This window comes from Sander vitreus, chromosome 8, assembly GCF_031162955.1.
Source record: "Sander vitreus isolate 19-12246 chromosome 8, sanVit1, whole genome shotgun sequence".
NCBI lineage: Eukaryota > Metazoa > Chordata > Actinopteri > Perciformes > Percidae > Sander > Sander vitreus.
The window spans coordinates 10,358,148-10,372,530 of record NC_135862.1 but is presented as its reverse complement, the minus strand read 5'-3'; the positions used below and the strand labels follow the sequence as shown (position 1 = coordinate 10,372,530).

Sequence of the window (14,383 nt, the reverse complement as noted above, 5' to 3'; positions counted from 1 at the left end):
AACACCCACACCTTATCAGCTGACCAGAAATTTCCACCAGTGAAATGAGAAATTCACATTCTTTCTATCCTTTCCCCCTGTTTATAAACTAACATTCTTCCATAGGCCCCAGTTACCCAGCATTACCTCCATCAATTACTCAGCCCCAAATCACACTCTGTCGTACACTTATCCTTTGGGACTATTCAAAAGCTCATCTCAAGACCAAGTCACATTCCTTGTGTCTTATTTACTCTTCCCAGAAAGCCTCTTTATCACCCAGATACCCGTCTACCATCCTCCTTTCTCCAGTGATGTATGCCCCATGTTGAGGTCTGTTTTTTTTTTGTTTTTTTTACCTTCTCTTTGAAATGAGGTCTAGGGTAGTGATGGCCTCCAGCTAATGTGGACATACTGCAGTTTGGATGTCATACTTTCCAGCAGAGCAGGGTAGTAACAGCCATTTTTCTCATGATTTGTCTCCAGAATATGGCTTTTATCTTAACACACAAGGCATTCCTTCCGTTGTGTGTTCGCATACATGTCAGTGTGCATATGTACAGTGTTTATGTGTATGTTTGCATCTGCAAAGGTACACGTTTCAGAGTTTGGTTTTTCACTCCGTTTTAAGGTTAGATTTATCTTGATCTAATCTCCATCATCCCAGAAACCTTGACCATGAGGGAGGCTCAGATACTCATTCACACCCAAGAGCGTGGAGTAAGAGAGAGAGAGTGAGGAGACTCTTAATCTGTTGTACTGGTTTACAGTTTATGTCCTGACCCCTGGACCACCACCTGAAACACATCCATTATATCTCCCCCCTGGCAGAAATTCCATGATATCATTTTCATAAGCTATGAATCACCCCACGCTGTCACACCATTCAACATAGCCTCACATGTTTAATGACAACTTTTTCATTTTCACCCAAAAAAAAAAAAAAAATTAAAAAAAAAACTTTACCAGCAAAGGGAGTCAGTTTTCGTAAAAATGGAAAGGTTCAGATACAAATATATTTTTTCAAACCTCACGATTACACATAATGGTAATGGGAAATATCTAGACCAAAAAGGTGTGTGCAGAGAAGCTGTCAAAGTTTGAAGACCTCGGAGTTCGAATCACTTGCTGTTAAGAGATCTCGAGGCACAATAATGGGGAACATTCCCAGCTGAATCCTCTTGCACCTCCTCTGGGGAAAATTTGGAACAACTCTTGGATACAGTGGAAAATTAATTAAAAAAGATGAAGAGCTGGTTTGATGCAAATAAACTAAACACTGAACTTAAGTAAATCAAAATGTATAATTTTTGGCAATCGTGCAACAAATTTACACAAAAAACGTATGATAAATGACATTGAAATAGAAAAAAGTAAAATAACTTAAATTTCTGGGAGTAATAATCAATGAAAAATTATGGTGGAAGCCACATATACATTAAGGCCAAAATATCCAAATCAATTGCAATACTGTATAAAACCAAATACCTATTAATGTCACGATCTGTCAAGTGTGTGGCGAGGCTTGGGCCCAAATGTAGTCAAGACAGAGCAGTGCTTCAGTTCAAGATTTAATTAGGCAATGGGTACAACAAAAAGTGTCCTGAAGAAACAGGAAAAATATTTCCAGCAATACTGAGGATACAAAAACAGGAACACGGAACAGGAACACCGAACATAACATACCAGACCAGAGAAACCACGACAAGATAGTACTCGACACGACAGAACAGTACGCAACAAAATACAATGACCCGACAAGAGACAAAGACAGAACAGGGACTAAATACATCAGGTAATGAGGACTAACACTGGACAGGTGACACAACAGGTGAAACAAATCAGGGTGGGGCAGAACAATCAAAAAAGGTGGGAAACAAACAAAGACAGGAAGTAAGCTAGACAAGACAAGGGAGACAAGACATACTACAAAATAAAACAGGAAACAGAACATAACCACAATAAGACGGAACAAAATACCAAAACCCTGACAATTAAATCAATCATTGTACACGTTGAATTGTACTGTTTGGAAGTGTGGGGAAACACTTACAAAACGAACACTGAACATACTGTATATTCATCCTTCAAAAGAGAGCCTTAAGAATTGTAAATAAAACCACTTATAGAGCACCAACTAATCCACTTTTCATCAAACTAAAAGCAGTAAAATTCAGAGATATTGTTGACTTTAAAACTGCAGAAATTATGTACAAAGTAAATAATCAACAGCTATCAAACAGTATCCAAGGGTTGTTTCAAATGCGAGAGAGCACTGTATGGTATTCTGTCTATAATAAGTTAAGCTCTGTTCTGCCCAAACTTTTGACCGGTAGTGTATACATGTCCTTATTTATCTGTTATTTTAATTTTATTATATATATATATATATATATATATATATATATGTATATATATGTATTTTTTTTACATGTTCAAAAATAAACTACAAACAACTACAAACCTCCTACAACAAAATATAGCATCTGAAAAAAGCAAACATTGTAACATGGCTGTGCATAAAGCAGTTAAAAACTAACAGTCTAGTTTTACTGTGGAGACCTAATAGCCTGGGGGGAATAATAAATCTGATGAATTTGGTGAGTAGGGACAAGGATCCTGCATTAGGGGCAGAGCATGGCTAAGCCTTAGGGAGAGCTAAGGAGCCAGGCTTAAAAGTGTCCTCACTGCCTCTGACGTTCTTTAACCTCTTTTGCGGCTTCGAAACCTCATGTCTTTGGCCTCGAGTCACTCTCTATTTATGCAAGAAAATAAAGAAGAGAACGCTGCCCCTCCTAAATCTGTAAACTGCAATTAAGCTAAATTCCAAGTTTATTTCCAAATGCCGTCCTTGCTCCAGACCATGTGAGAGACTTGAGTCTAAAATTATCACACTTTTGGTCAGGAGGCCAAGGCGAAGCCAGCGCTAGGACTGTCTTCTCACAGGCCACAGGATCACAACAATGCTGTGGATGGCTGAAACTATTGTAATAATAATTTGGATTGAAATTAAAACTCCTTTTAATACATCTTTTGAAGGAGCCACAAGAAAGTATGATAAAATGTGACTAGATGACACAGGGTTCACAATGTTTCCAGAGTGCAGCTATAGATGCTGCTTATGCATTCAACAAGAAAAAAAGAAAACAGAAGTGAAATGTAATGACATCTTGATAATTAAATGAGTTATGTTTTATGTTCACTCAGCCCCTTGAAAGACAAAGGGCTTGTGCAGTGAGACAGCTTAACTAAGGGCATCATGTCGGTTTAACTGTTTTATGTTAGCCCTTCTAACCAAAGGTCTGACGTCTGGAGGCAAACAAAACGCAGCCCACGCACCCCAGCACATCTCTCTCTCTCTCTCTCTCTCTCTCTCACTCTGTCTGTCTCTCCATCATGTGTTTACACGTTGGTAGAGTAAGTGACAGGGCTGTAATCGGAAGTCTACAACCATGTCATTTGGAAGACTGTTGTCTTTTCCTGGGAGCGTGGTGGTCAGCTGAGAAAAACAAGATTTACATCTCGCAGGGAGGGGCAAAGGGTCAACCGTGCATTATCCCCTATTGGCTGTGGTCAGGGATGGGCGTTAACGTGTACACAAAAAGATGCAGACAACTTTTCACCCATGGGAGAACATTTTATATCAAACACTAGAGAATCGTATAACTTGAAAACAATGCAAAATAAAAAAAACATATGCCATGCCATTATATACGAGGGCCTGTGTCACAATATTCCTCATATTGTCACACAGTGTGTATTGTTTCTTTGGGAGTCACCAGTGGTTATAAACTTAAAAGGCTTAGACCAGGTGTGTGTGGTTCTTACCGTTAATGGCGTCATTTGTCAGTCAGCCTTTGTGTGAAAGAAAATGCCACCTATAAACAAAAGAGAGAGTAGATTAGGGTAAAAACGGTTTATAAAATGTCAATCTGTGGTCTTGGAAAAGGAATCAGGGTATTTCTGAGGTTATTTTGTGAACTCTATATTTTTGTTTTTCTCTGTGATTGCCTTTGATATTGGAGCAGTTTTCCACTTTCAATTGGAAATAAAAAATAACAACCAGTGCATAATTAAAACTTCCTCTATAGAGTTTTTATTACAGCTTTATTTATTTCTTCACAAAATGTATTGTTTATTCTTTCTAAAACTATGAGAGGTTTACCACCACAAACCTTCTTTCACCTCCTGGAAAGAATTACACAGAGAATAACTCCATTTCTCACAGTTTTGCCTAAACCTGGCCTTTTGGTTAAAGGATAGGGACATTGCTATATAAAGCATATAAACATTTTCATCTGCAGCCTATGAAGTATGCAGAAAAGACAAAGACTTTGAACAGTAAAACCAAATCCATGCAAACATTTGGTCTGTTACCATCATATCTGTTGAAATGAATAAACTGGCAACACCTTAGATAACACACACCCATAATTAAAATAGAAAAGGCTCTTTGAATTGATTAGTCATGGGCAAATTGGGATTCTGCTGGCAGATGGTATTAGTCACATTTCACGCTGTCTGAAGACAATCACAAAGCAGCACATTTAAAAATATTGTAATGTTCAAATGAATGCACAGTGCCTCATAAACAGCACATGCAGTGCTGTTTAGCATCTGGCATTTTAACAGCATGGTAGGAACATCAGGGATGATGTGAGAAATATTGAAAATTCATTATCAACTTCCAATACCACTTCCACTCACCAGAGGAACTCAAGAGTTGCTTAAATTCTTCATTGTGTGGAAATGTTATCAAAATATTTAAAACATTTTGGATGGAAAAAGCAGCTTTTGGGCAAAAAAGCATAAAGAGTCAGATGCCCCAGCAGTGCCATGGCCTGTTTTTAGATGAATCCAGCCAGACAGACATGCTTAATCCTACACAGGTTCAAAGCTCCGCCAATGCACATGTGGCCTCAACCTGAATAGAGTTACAGAGAATAAAAGAAAAACACCCAAAGAACAAAAGAAGTCAGCAGAGAGAGGGCTGTGAGTAATGTATTGATGTGTGTTGTGTCTCTGGGAATTTTTACCAATCATGCGTGTATGTAAGTGTGTATTTGCAATGGTAATATATTTCATATTTCTTTGCGGGGTGTAGGTGACCTCAGCAACCCTGCAGAGTGAAACAGACTCACCTGTTGTCATTGACTGGTGACTAAAATTGGGCGTTACACCATGTTCATTCCCATGACTCACACAGCTACACTACCCCCCATGAGACTCACCAAAGAGTTGATCATCCACCAACGCAGGGCGCTTACTAAGACCAAAACGTCAATGAGGAGGCATTCACACAGATTTAGAAACTATCAAAGCCAGACCTGCAAATGTGCATACACACAGACACACTTTACCCACTTCCTAGGACTCACAAAGTAGGCACAAGGTATTTATATCCTAAACAAAAGCATGAGTCCAGCCCTATCCATCCATTAAATGCACCATGTGAGCTCAAAGTAGACACGAAAGCTCCACTAAAGCCTTTTATGATCATACTCACTGCAAGAATTCAGAAACTGTTATCGCAAATGTTTCAAAAGCAGATGCATGTGCTAAATGAGACCACAATATGCAAAGGCTCCCAGGTTCAAGGTTTGTGTTCCATTTAATTGTCCTTTGGAAATATCCTGCACCTCCATCAGGATATATACATACTGTTTTCTCTCTAGAAAAGAGAACATACTAACAGGCTGAAATCATACATAGACCGATCATGTATAAAAATAATTATCCTGTATGAAGAGCAAATCTCAAAAGAGTAAATCATAAAAAGGTAGTTCTAAAGTGGACTTAAATACATTATCAGAAATACAAGCTAAACACTCACACAGAAAGACATAAGAAATATTTCTGTTCATGTTCGATAGGAGATCTTCAACATCTGCGCCGCATATTGTTCACATACCAAAGGTTCCATATGAATAATAGCCATCTTCTTAGTGGAAGGTAAAACAGTTTACACTAATAATAATAAATATATAAATAAAATAATAATAATCTTTTTTTTAAATGTAAAGCTTTTTTTCCACAACTTTGCACTTCTGTGTTTTTGAAATTACATCTGAGTATACAAACAGCAGAACTTTGCACTTGAAACTTGTGCGCAATAACCTTGTGCTCTAGGACCACCACAGCATGTTAGAGCGTGAAGGTAAACATTTCTCAATGAATTCGGCAGAGGAAAGCCCTGCTGGAGTGTGGCTGCATCATGAAGGCCAAATAGTGCTATACTCAATCTAAACAGTCAACGTCAGAGCTGGGGGACTCTCGGAGTTCACAGTTCAGCACGGAGACATGGAACCCTGGCAAAAAAATAAATAAAATAGATCAACAGGCTGTTTAACAGCTGCACACGTTTTCCACTCAGCTGACATCATGAGAAGAAGATTTGGATAACCACTATTCAGAAGTCTAATTACTCTTCTTTGTCTCACTTGTTGTACATTTATGACTCTACAAGGGAACACAGTCACTCTCATTATGAAAAGAGCATGAACTACGAAACTCATATTTCATGTTGTGGAGAGACGTTATGCCAACATCATGTTTTCCCACCACAGGATTATGTGACTTAATGCCTTTTTCACAGCAGACATTCAGTTATGCCATAGCAGGAAAAGCTCAGGTGTAACAAATAACATTAATTATGTCTTTACTCCATTCAGGTGTGTCAGTATCAGGGCCTAGGATCTGTGCATGCTGGCTCACTGACATGGCTAACTGGGTCCCAACAATGAAACACGGACATCATTAATGTTATTAGTTCCACCTGCACTATGTCTATGACATCTCAAAATGTATGCAGCAAAAAATGCCTATTGCATAAATTGAACATACAATTTTGACCTCTTTGTAAGTGAAAAGATGACAGTAGCCTAGCTATCATAGGCTACTGAATTTCCATTTCCTTCATTCAGCTGGACAATGTGTTCATGTTAGCCGTTTCTTCTTGGAGGGGTACTTTATTTTGTTTTGCCCTGACAAATCTGTAGCCCATTACATATCAGTCCCATTGATGTCTTTAGTCCCTTTCCGACCGGAGGGATTTTTGCAGTTCCTAGAACATAACATTCCTAGAACCCTTTTTTTCTCTCGTGTTCAGACTGGACCAATTTGGGGATTATTAAGTTCCTCTGACCGCAGTTCCTGTAACTCTTTCAGCTCCTACTTCAGGGCAGGGTCTTTTTCCTTTTCCCTTTTCCGCATAGGAACCCTTAGTGACCTAGCAACGTCTGAAACACAGACCGTACATATTCTTCACTGTCTGTTGCAATTTGCCTACGTATGCTAACTCATAAGACAAACATCACGCATTCAACCAGCTAACTGTTAATGCTAGTTAAATTTACCCGTCGTTTCATTTGCCTGTTGCGCTCTGCTCTTCTATCTTCTTCTATCATATTAATTAGGATCATATTACGCTGGAGCCTTTGTCTTCTGTGTTTCTCTGTTAAGTACTCCAGCCTAGTCATTAAACGCCGCCGTTTGAACTCCGTTCCCGGCAAGGCACGAACATTCCGATGGCCTCCTCCATGCTGGTTTGTTGTTGTATGTGGGGCTAAAGTCAAGTGACGATGCTATAAAGACCGTTGCCGTGCTTGCGTCACTCCTTTACCCCTCCTACCAGTTCCTATGGCCACTTGGCCAGTGTGAATACAAATGGCAAAACCGGTTTTGGGGGAGAGTAGTTAGTAGAACTGTTTAGAAGTGGACTGTTCCTATAACTACGTTCCTGTAACTACTTGGTCGGAAAGAGGCTAATGTCAGCCAACACTAATAAGGCTGTGGAAGTGGTTGCTATAGAAGCAGATTCACATTGATAAAAAGTTAATTCAAAGATATGATATGTAATATTTCCTCATCACAATGTCTAAATCAACTATAGGCCTACCTATGTATGTATATATTTTGTTGAGTTGTGTAATAATTAAATTAAATTATCCCAAATATTTCCAACAATGTTCAAACCCAGAGAAATCTGTCATTTTTTATCAAGGACATGGACCGTATCATATAACCTTTGACCCCTTTAGTTGCTTTAACTTCCGGCAAAACACGAGAAACACCAGATGATAGGACGTGGCTCATGCTAATGCTTGGTGGCTAATGCATACGGTAACGTTATAACGTTACAGCAACTTTCAACACGCTCATGAATTTATTTTCAGAATGCTTGTTTTGACCATGGACAACGCTGGGCTAACCGGCGATCGAATTTGCCACATGATGTTAGCTACAGTAGCTGACTCATCTAATAGGCAGATCCTGGAAATAGCTAACCTAAATGGAATGCAGTTGTTTTTAAGGTTATCAATGACACCTGTGTTTTTCCATCTATGACATGCCAAAATATCTGAAGGGAAATAAGTCTTTACCTGACCTATTTTTATATACTTAACAAATCTGAGAGGTTAACAGTGATTCAGAGGTCTAGAACAAGGCTGAGATTACAGTAAGTAAGGCAACTAAAATAACCATTTTAGGTTAGAGTAAAGCTAAAATTATACTTGATTTTGTCTCATGTCCGCCCAGGTCTGCACAGATGTCCAATAGCTGACCAAATGTATGACTGCATTTGTGCATGTGTGGACACGTCTGCCTACGCATACACACGTTGTATTAACAGACACACGTTGTATTAACAGACACACGTTGTATTAACAGACACATACATGTGTCCGCTGCGGTGGCCCTGAAGTGCAAATCACAACAGCAAATAGAAAAACGCAACAGCAAATCATAAAACACAACGGCAAATAGGAAAACACGACAGCAAATATGAAAACACTTCAAGAAATCATAAAACACGACGGCAAATTGGAAAACACGACAGCAAATAGGAAAACACGTCCGTCCTCTGCTAGATAGGCCCTACCTTTTCCGGTAGAAGTTAATGCTGTCATGTTTTCATATTTGCCATTGTGTTTTCCTATTTGCTGTCGTGTTTTCATATTTTCCGTTGTGTTTTATGATTTATTGAAGTGTTTTCCTATTTGCTGTCGTGTTTTCCTGTTTGCTGTCGTGTTTTCATGTTTGCTGTCGTGTTTTCATATTTGCTGTCGTGTTTTCCTATTTGCCGTTGTGTTTTATGATTTGTTGAAGTGTTTTCCTATTTGCTGTCGTGTTTTCATATTTGCTGTCGTGTTTTCATATTTGCCATTCTGTTTTCCTGTGTTTTTCTATTTGCTGTTGTGATTTGCACTTCAGGGCCACCGTAGTCCGCTGTCAGCCCTGCTGTCCACATCCATGTCATTTTAGAGTATATCAGGGCCTTAAGGATTAGGTCAGTGGTTATAACCTTACTGACTTATAACTTATAACGTACAGCCAACCAATGCGTACTTGGTCTATTACATGCCAAAGAGTGATGTTCCCTTCGACCCCTCAGATTTATCTTGTGGTTTGGAACCATGGTTTGGGTAACTCAAGGCATAGTTTAAGCTATTATGAAATACCTTTATTCACCTTCTTTTCTGTGCGTAAGATAAGAAGATTGAGATGTTTTAATTACAGCACATAAGTCCCCCTAAAACAACCCATTATTGTTTTTACATTTCTATTTGTGTACGGTAAAAGCAAATAAGATACATCATATTAATCAGTGAATTTCAGGTGTTACTAGGTGTATTTTTTAACTTTTTTTTAAAAGGGCCAGGCTAGCTGTTTCCCCTTGCTTGTCAAGCTAAGCGCCTCCCGACTCTAGCTCTATACTAAATGTACAGACATTCTTTAAAAAGCAACTCAAAATGTGGTGTAGGCTCAGGTAATGATTCAATTTAGTAATGATAAAATGAGGGAAACCTTTACTCCCATGCTGGCATCATTTCAAGTGTATTTAGTGAATCAGGATCATTAAAGAAAAAGGCACACCCATCACCCAGTGTGAAAGCCACACAGGCACAACAATATTTCAACCTGCGGCTGATACAGTAGCTATGTCTCTTTCACATAATTAATCTTTCTAAAAGGTATCAATTCTGTGTTAACACTGTCCCAAAAGACTTACTGGCACTACTCTTTCCTTATGTATCTTTAATCAGGTTCCAACAGTCATTACAGAAAGAAACCGGATTCAAAAAAGGAAAAACAGTGGTACAAAGACAGAGGAAAGGGATTAAAGCATTGATTGGGAAAATAAAGCAGTAGTGTCAACAGATGGATGGTTTTGTCACTTCCTCACTGGGTAAATAAACAACCATACCGGATGTCCCAACTTCTCATTCACCCTGCCAGCTTTTCAGTCCCACCCTCCCTCTGTTCTCTCATCTAGAGCAGAAAGCAGAACCTGTATAATTGGTGCCTTTCCCAGTCAAATACACCATCAAAAACAAATGTCCACTTGTCATCGCCACGAGCAATGATGAATCACACAAAACACCATGCATACGAAGGCACATATCAAAAGGCACACACTAGCACACATTTTACAGACTTTCCCAACAAGTCTATCACATTATTAACACACATATCACCCAAGCAAAGCCAGATTTGTTTGACTCATGAGGAATGGTTACTATTAACCTTCAAATCAACCACCAGTGACTCACCACTGTCTGGACAATTGCAGACTTTTAATGGCCTACAGGTTTTTCATCAGCATGGGCTAGCCATGACCTTTATGTTGCATTAGCACCCCATGTGGACCAATACAATCAGAGGCATGGACCACTGATGCCTTTCTTGACGTGTTACAATATTCTTTCTGGAAACCTTCACACACACACACACACACACACACACACACACACACACACACACACACACACACACACACACACACACACACACACACACACACACACACACACACACACATCTCATTATACCTTTAATTCGGACAGTCTGATGCCCTTGCCTTCCTACACATATTCACGCCACTGTACGTCTGTTTCCGTGTGTTTCTGCTTATTGTGCAGAGCACAAACAGATGGAAGTCTAAAAGTTCCAGAACAGCGTTCGTTAATGTGCTCTGAGTTTTTATGTTCCTCTGGAGTTCCCAACACCTTTTAAGTGTCCATGACACTTCCCTTTGCCATATACATAAGCAAACAGACCTCACAGCACACACATCCCTCAGCCCCCCAAGGGCCCTGGCTGCATCTTGTGAGCTTTTTGGCTCTCTGTCCAGATAATATAAACCATCAAAACACTCTAGTCCACAAACCCAGACTCTAGCCCTCTGGCTATGCTTTGGTTAACCTCTCTATCACGCTCAAGTCTCTGGGACCTGCTGTCGTCCAGACATAAACACACAACCCACACAGCCAAAATCGTAAACATAGAGTAAAAACCAGACTGCAGTACTGCTCCAGCCAGGTGCACACCAGAACAAAAATACTGATGTTGTCTATTCGTCACTGGTTAGTCCCTCAATGTCATTGTCCATCTCTGTAGTTATAATTCCCCAAGACATAAGTAGACAACCTAGCATCTTATAATGTGTGTTTTACCGCTTTACACTACAGCTCCTGAACAGCTGAGCTCTCCATATGAGCCAGAGAATCATGGCAGAGATCTTATGTCAGACAAATGGCAAAACAGATGAATCTCTGAGGGCGCATGAGAATGAAAAGTTATTTCCTGAACAAAAAACACATACACACTAAAAACATTATAGTTATCTAGTGCCAAAGAAAATATTTGCCCAATAAGTTTAAACATGCTAACCAGAAAGTGGGTCTGAAAGTAAGGTTAAACCCAAGATAGCTCTTATATAATTGCACACAAGGCCCCATAGAAAGGCATATAGTATTCATACACAAAAACACATTACACATGCAATATTCTTGCTATTAAACAGATGTGCATTCAGCTATCAGATGTGGTTTTGAGAAATCATTTTCCTCGTCTGTAAGGCATGTGGTGCTAGGTTTGAAAGCCCTACAAAAACCTGCATGAAGTCGGTCTGACAGCTCCCAGAAAACAAAGGACTTTTCAGAACAAGAGGGAGGAGAGTCAATACTGATTGGCAGTCGGCCTAGGGCAGTCATCATGTTATCTGCTGAGAGGGCCGAAGCCCTTAGTCATTGTTTTGTTGTGGTTGTTTGAAAGTCACATCCTGTTGGACAGCTGTCTCGCCAGTTTCACCACTCACATCATAACCAAACTGCACTAATCCCTATTTGAATATCTACAGGAAAGTCTATAATCATTCCAAGACAGATCGTCTCTAGCGCATACGTAATGTAGCCAGTTGTGGCGTGCTTCACTGGCCTCTCCACAGCTCTCTCTTTCAGGAGTGTATTCCTGTCTCTCATTCTTAAATATCCTGTGTGACCTTTGATACTCCCTGCTCTCTTTTATTTCCACCGCTTCATCAGCTGTGTTGATTAGCCGTTCCACAACAGGGCTGTTAGAGAGTCTAGACTACTGTAGACTGAGGTGGGAGTGCATACACACCCCACAACCACACTCACACTAATGTGTAATCTCTGAGTGTGTTGTGCCCCGAGCAGCTACACTGGGCGAGTTTTGTCTGGGTGGCTGTGGTATTCCACCACTGTGTGTCATTATGGCAAAGCTAATACCACTCTGCACACCCTCAGTGTCCCAGCATAAGTATTTGTATACATACACACATGCATGCATGCAAATACACCTCAAACCACAAGCATGCATTTACATTAGAGCTCATCCATCTTGTCAGGGGGGGGAAGCTTTGAACTGCCTGACCTTGCAGGCATACTACCATGCAGGCACAACAGCACACACGTATTGCTATACTCGTGAGGACTCTTTTTGACACAATCCATTTTCTATCCCTCAATCCTAACCCTAACTCTCAACACTAGGGCTGCAACAGTTTTTTTCATTGTCGTTTAATGTGTCGATTATTTTCTCAACTAATCGATAAGTTGTTCTATAAAATGTCAAAATCTGTGTTTTCCAAAGCCCAAGATGAATCCTCAAATGTCTTGTACACAACTCAAATATATTCAGTTTACTGTCATAGAGAAGCAAAGAAACCAGAAAATATTCACATTTAAGAAGCTGGAGTCACAAACATTTTCCTTTTTTGCTTAGAAATTACTCAAACTGATTATCCAAAAATAATCTAAATAAAAAAAATTGGCGATTAATTTATAGTTGACAACTAATCGGATAATCGATTAATCTTTTCAGCTCTACTCTCAAGACCTAAATATGGTCCTCGCAGACATAAAAGTACGAAAGAACTCACAAACACACCATCTCAAATTATTCAAATTAATGTAACCCTGGAGACCCTGAACCACTATTACTCAGGCACAGCGATGTTATCTGAAATCCATGAAGTGCTCCTTGTTAGCACCCTATCAACACCTCATTTATGGACCCAGTGAGAAGAACCCCCACCCCTCCCCGGGCTTTGAGCAGACGATCAGTGAATACAGACCGTTAGAGACCTTAATTTATTACCTTTAGTGCTAAGCAGAGGGCACAATGTGATATGATGGTGAAGGGAAGCATGAGAAGTGAAAATGAGCCATGGCTGCTCGCTGAAGTATGGGATTTGTGTTGTAGGACGGTGTCATTATCAAACAGAAACACTCTAATGCATGTGAGCTCACAACACACACACACACACACAAACACAGACAAGGAGTACACATGTAATCATGTGCACTCACAGACCATGAGGAACAGTCCCGTCTTTATCCCTGTCTTTGGCAACAGTCACTTCCTCAGGATACGAACCAGTTTTGTTTAACTTCAAACACTGCCTCTCCCTGGTTCCTGCCCTGTCCTGTTCCCTCCTCTCTACCCCTCTGTCTCACTTTCTGTCTGTCTCTTAGTACCCCCCCCACTGTTTGTTCAATGTCCTTCTCATTTTCCTTTTTTTCTCTCCTAAGAACCCAAGGAACACAAACTACAACAGAAAAAATTAAGAAAGGAAAGAGTGTCAAGAGGAGGAAACCACAGAGCTTTCTAATCTACAGGAGACAGTCAGAGAGAGGGCCTGAGCTACCGTTCCCTACTGCTGACTTCCGCCTAGTCAAACCAACACCAGCCATAACTTATATCCTTACCCCAATACTAACCACAGACTCAACCCCAAATTACCATCTGCCAAGCATGACAATCTTGCAAGCCCACCCACAACTCCAGCAATGCCGCTACCTCAAAGCGGGATGAAAACCGACAACTACCACCTCTGCCACATTCAGCACACTGTAATCAACCAGGCAATGATTGTGTGTATGTGTGTGTGTGTGTGTGTGTGTGTGTGTGTGTGTGTTTCTGTGTGTATCCATGTATGCATGGTAGTGCATGTGAGGGCGTGCATGTTCATTTGAGAAACTAAAGGAATAAAAATAACTGATGAGCAGGTGTGTGCACAAGAGAGAGAGAGAGAGAGAGAGAGAGAGAGAGAGAGAGAGAGAGAGAGACAGAGGACAAGCTGCTTTTTGGCACACAA

The 14,383-nt window shown here is 40.1% G+C and overlaps 1 protein-coding gene across 1 annotated transcript in view; it reads right to left on the bottom strand.

Moving 5' to 3' along the window:
- The window catches only part of znf469 (zinc finger protein 469), a 151,810-nt gene that overhangs the window by 79,242 nt on the left and 58,185 nt on the right, over positions 1-14,383 (bottom strand). The window contains exon 2 of the mRNA XM_078256219.1: positions 3,808-3,857. The gene's annotated coding sequence lies outside the window, so the exon portion shown is untranslated. The remainder of the gene's footprint in view (positions 1-3,807; positions 3,858-14,383) is intronic.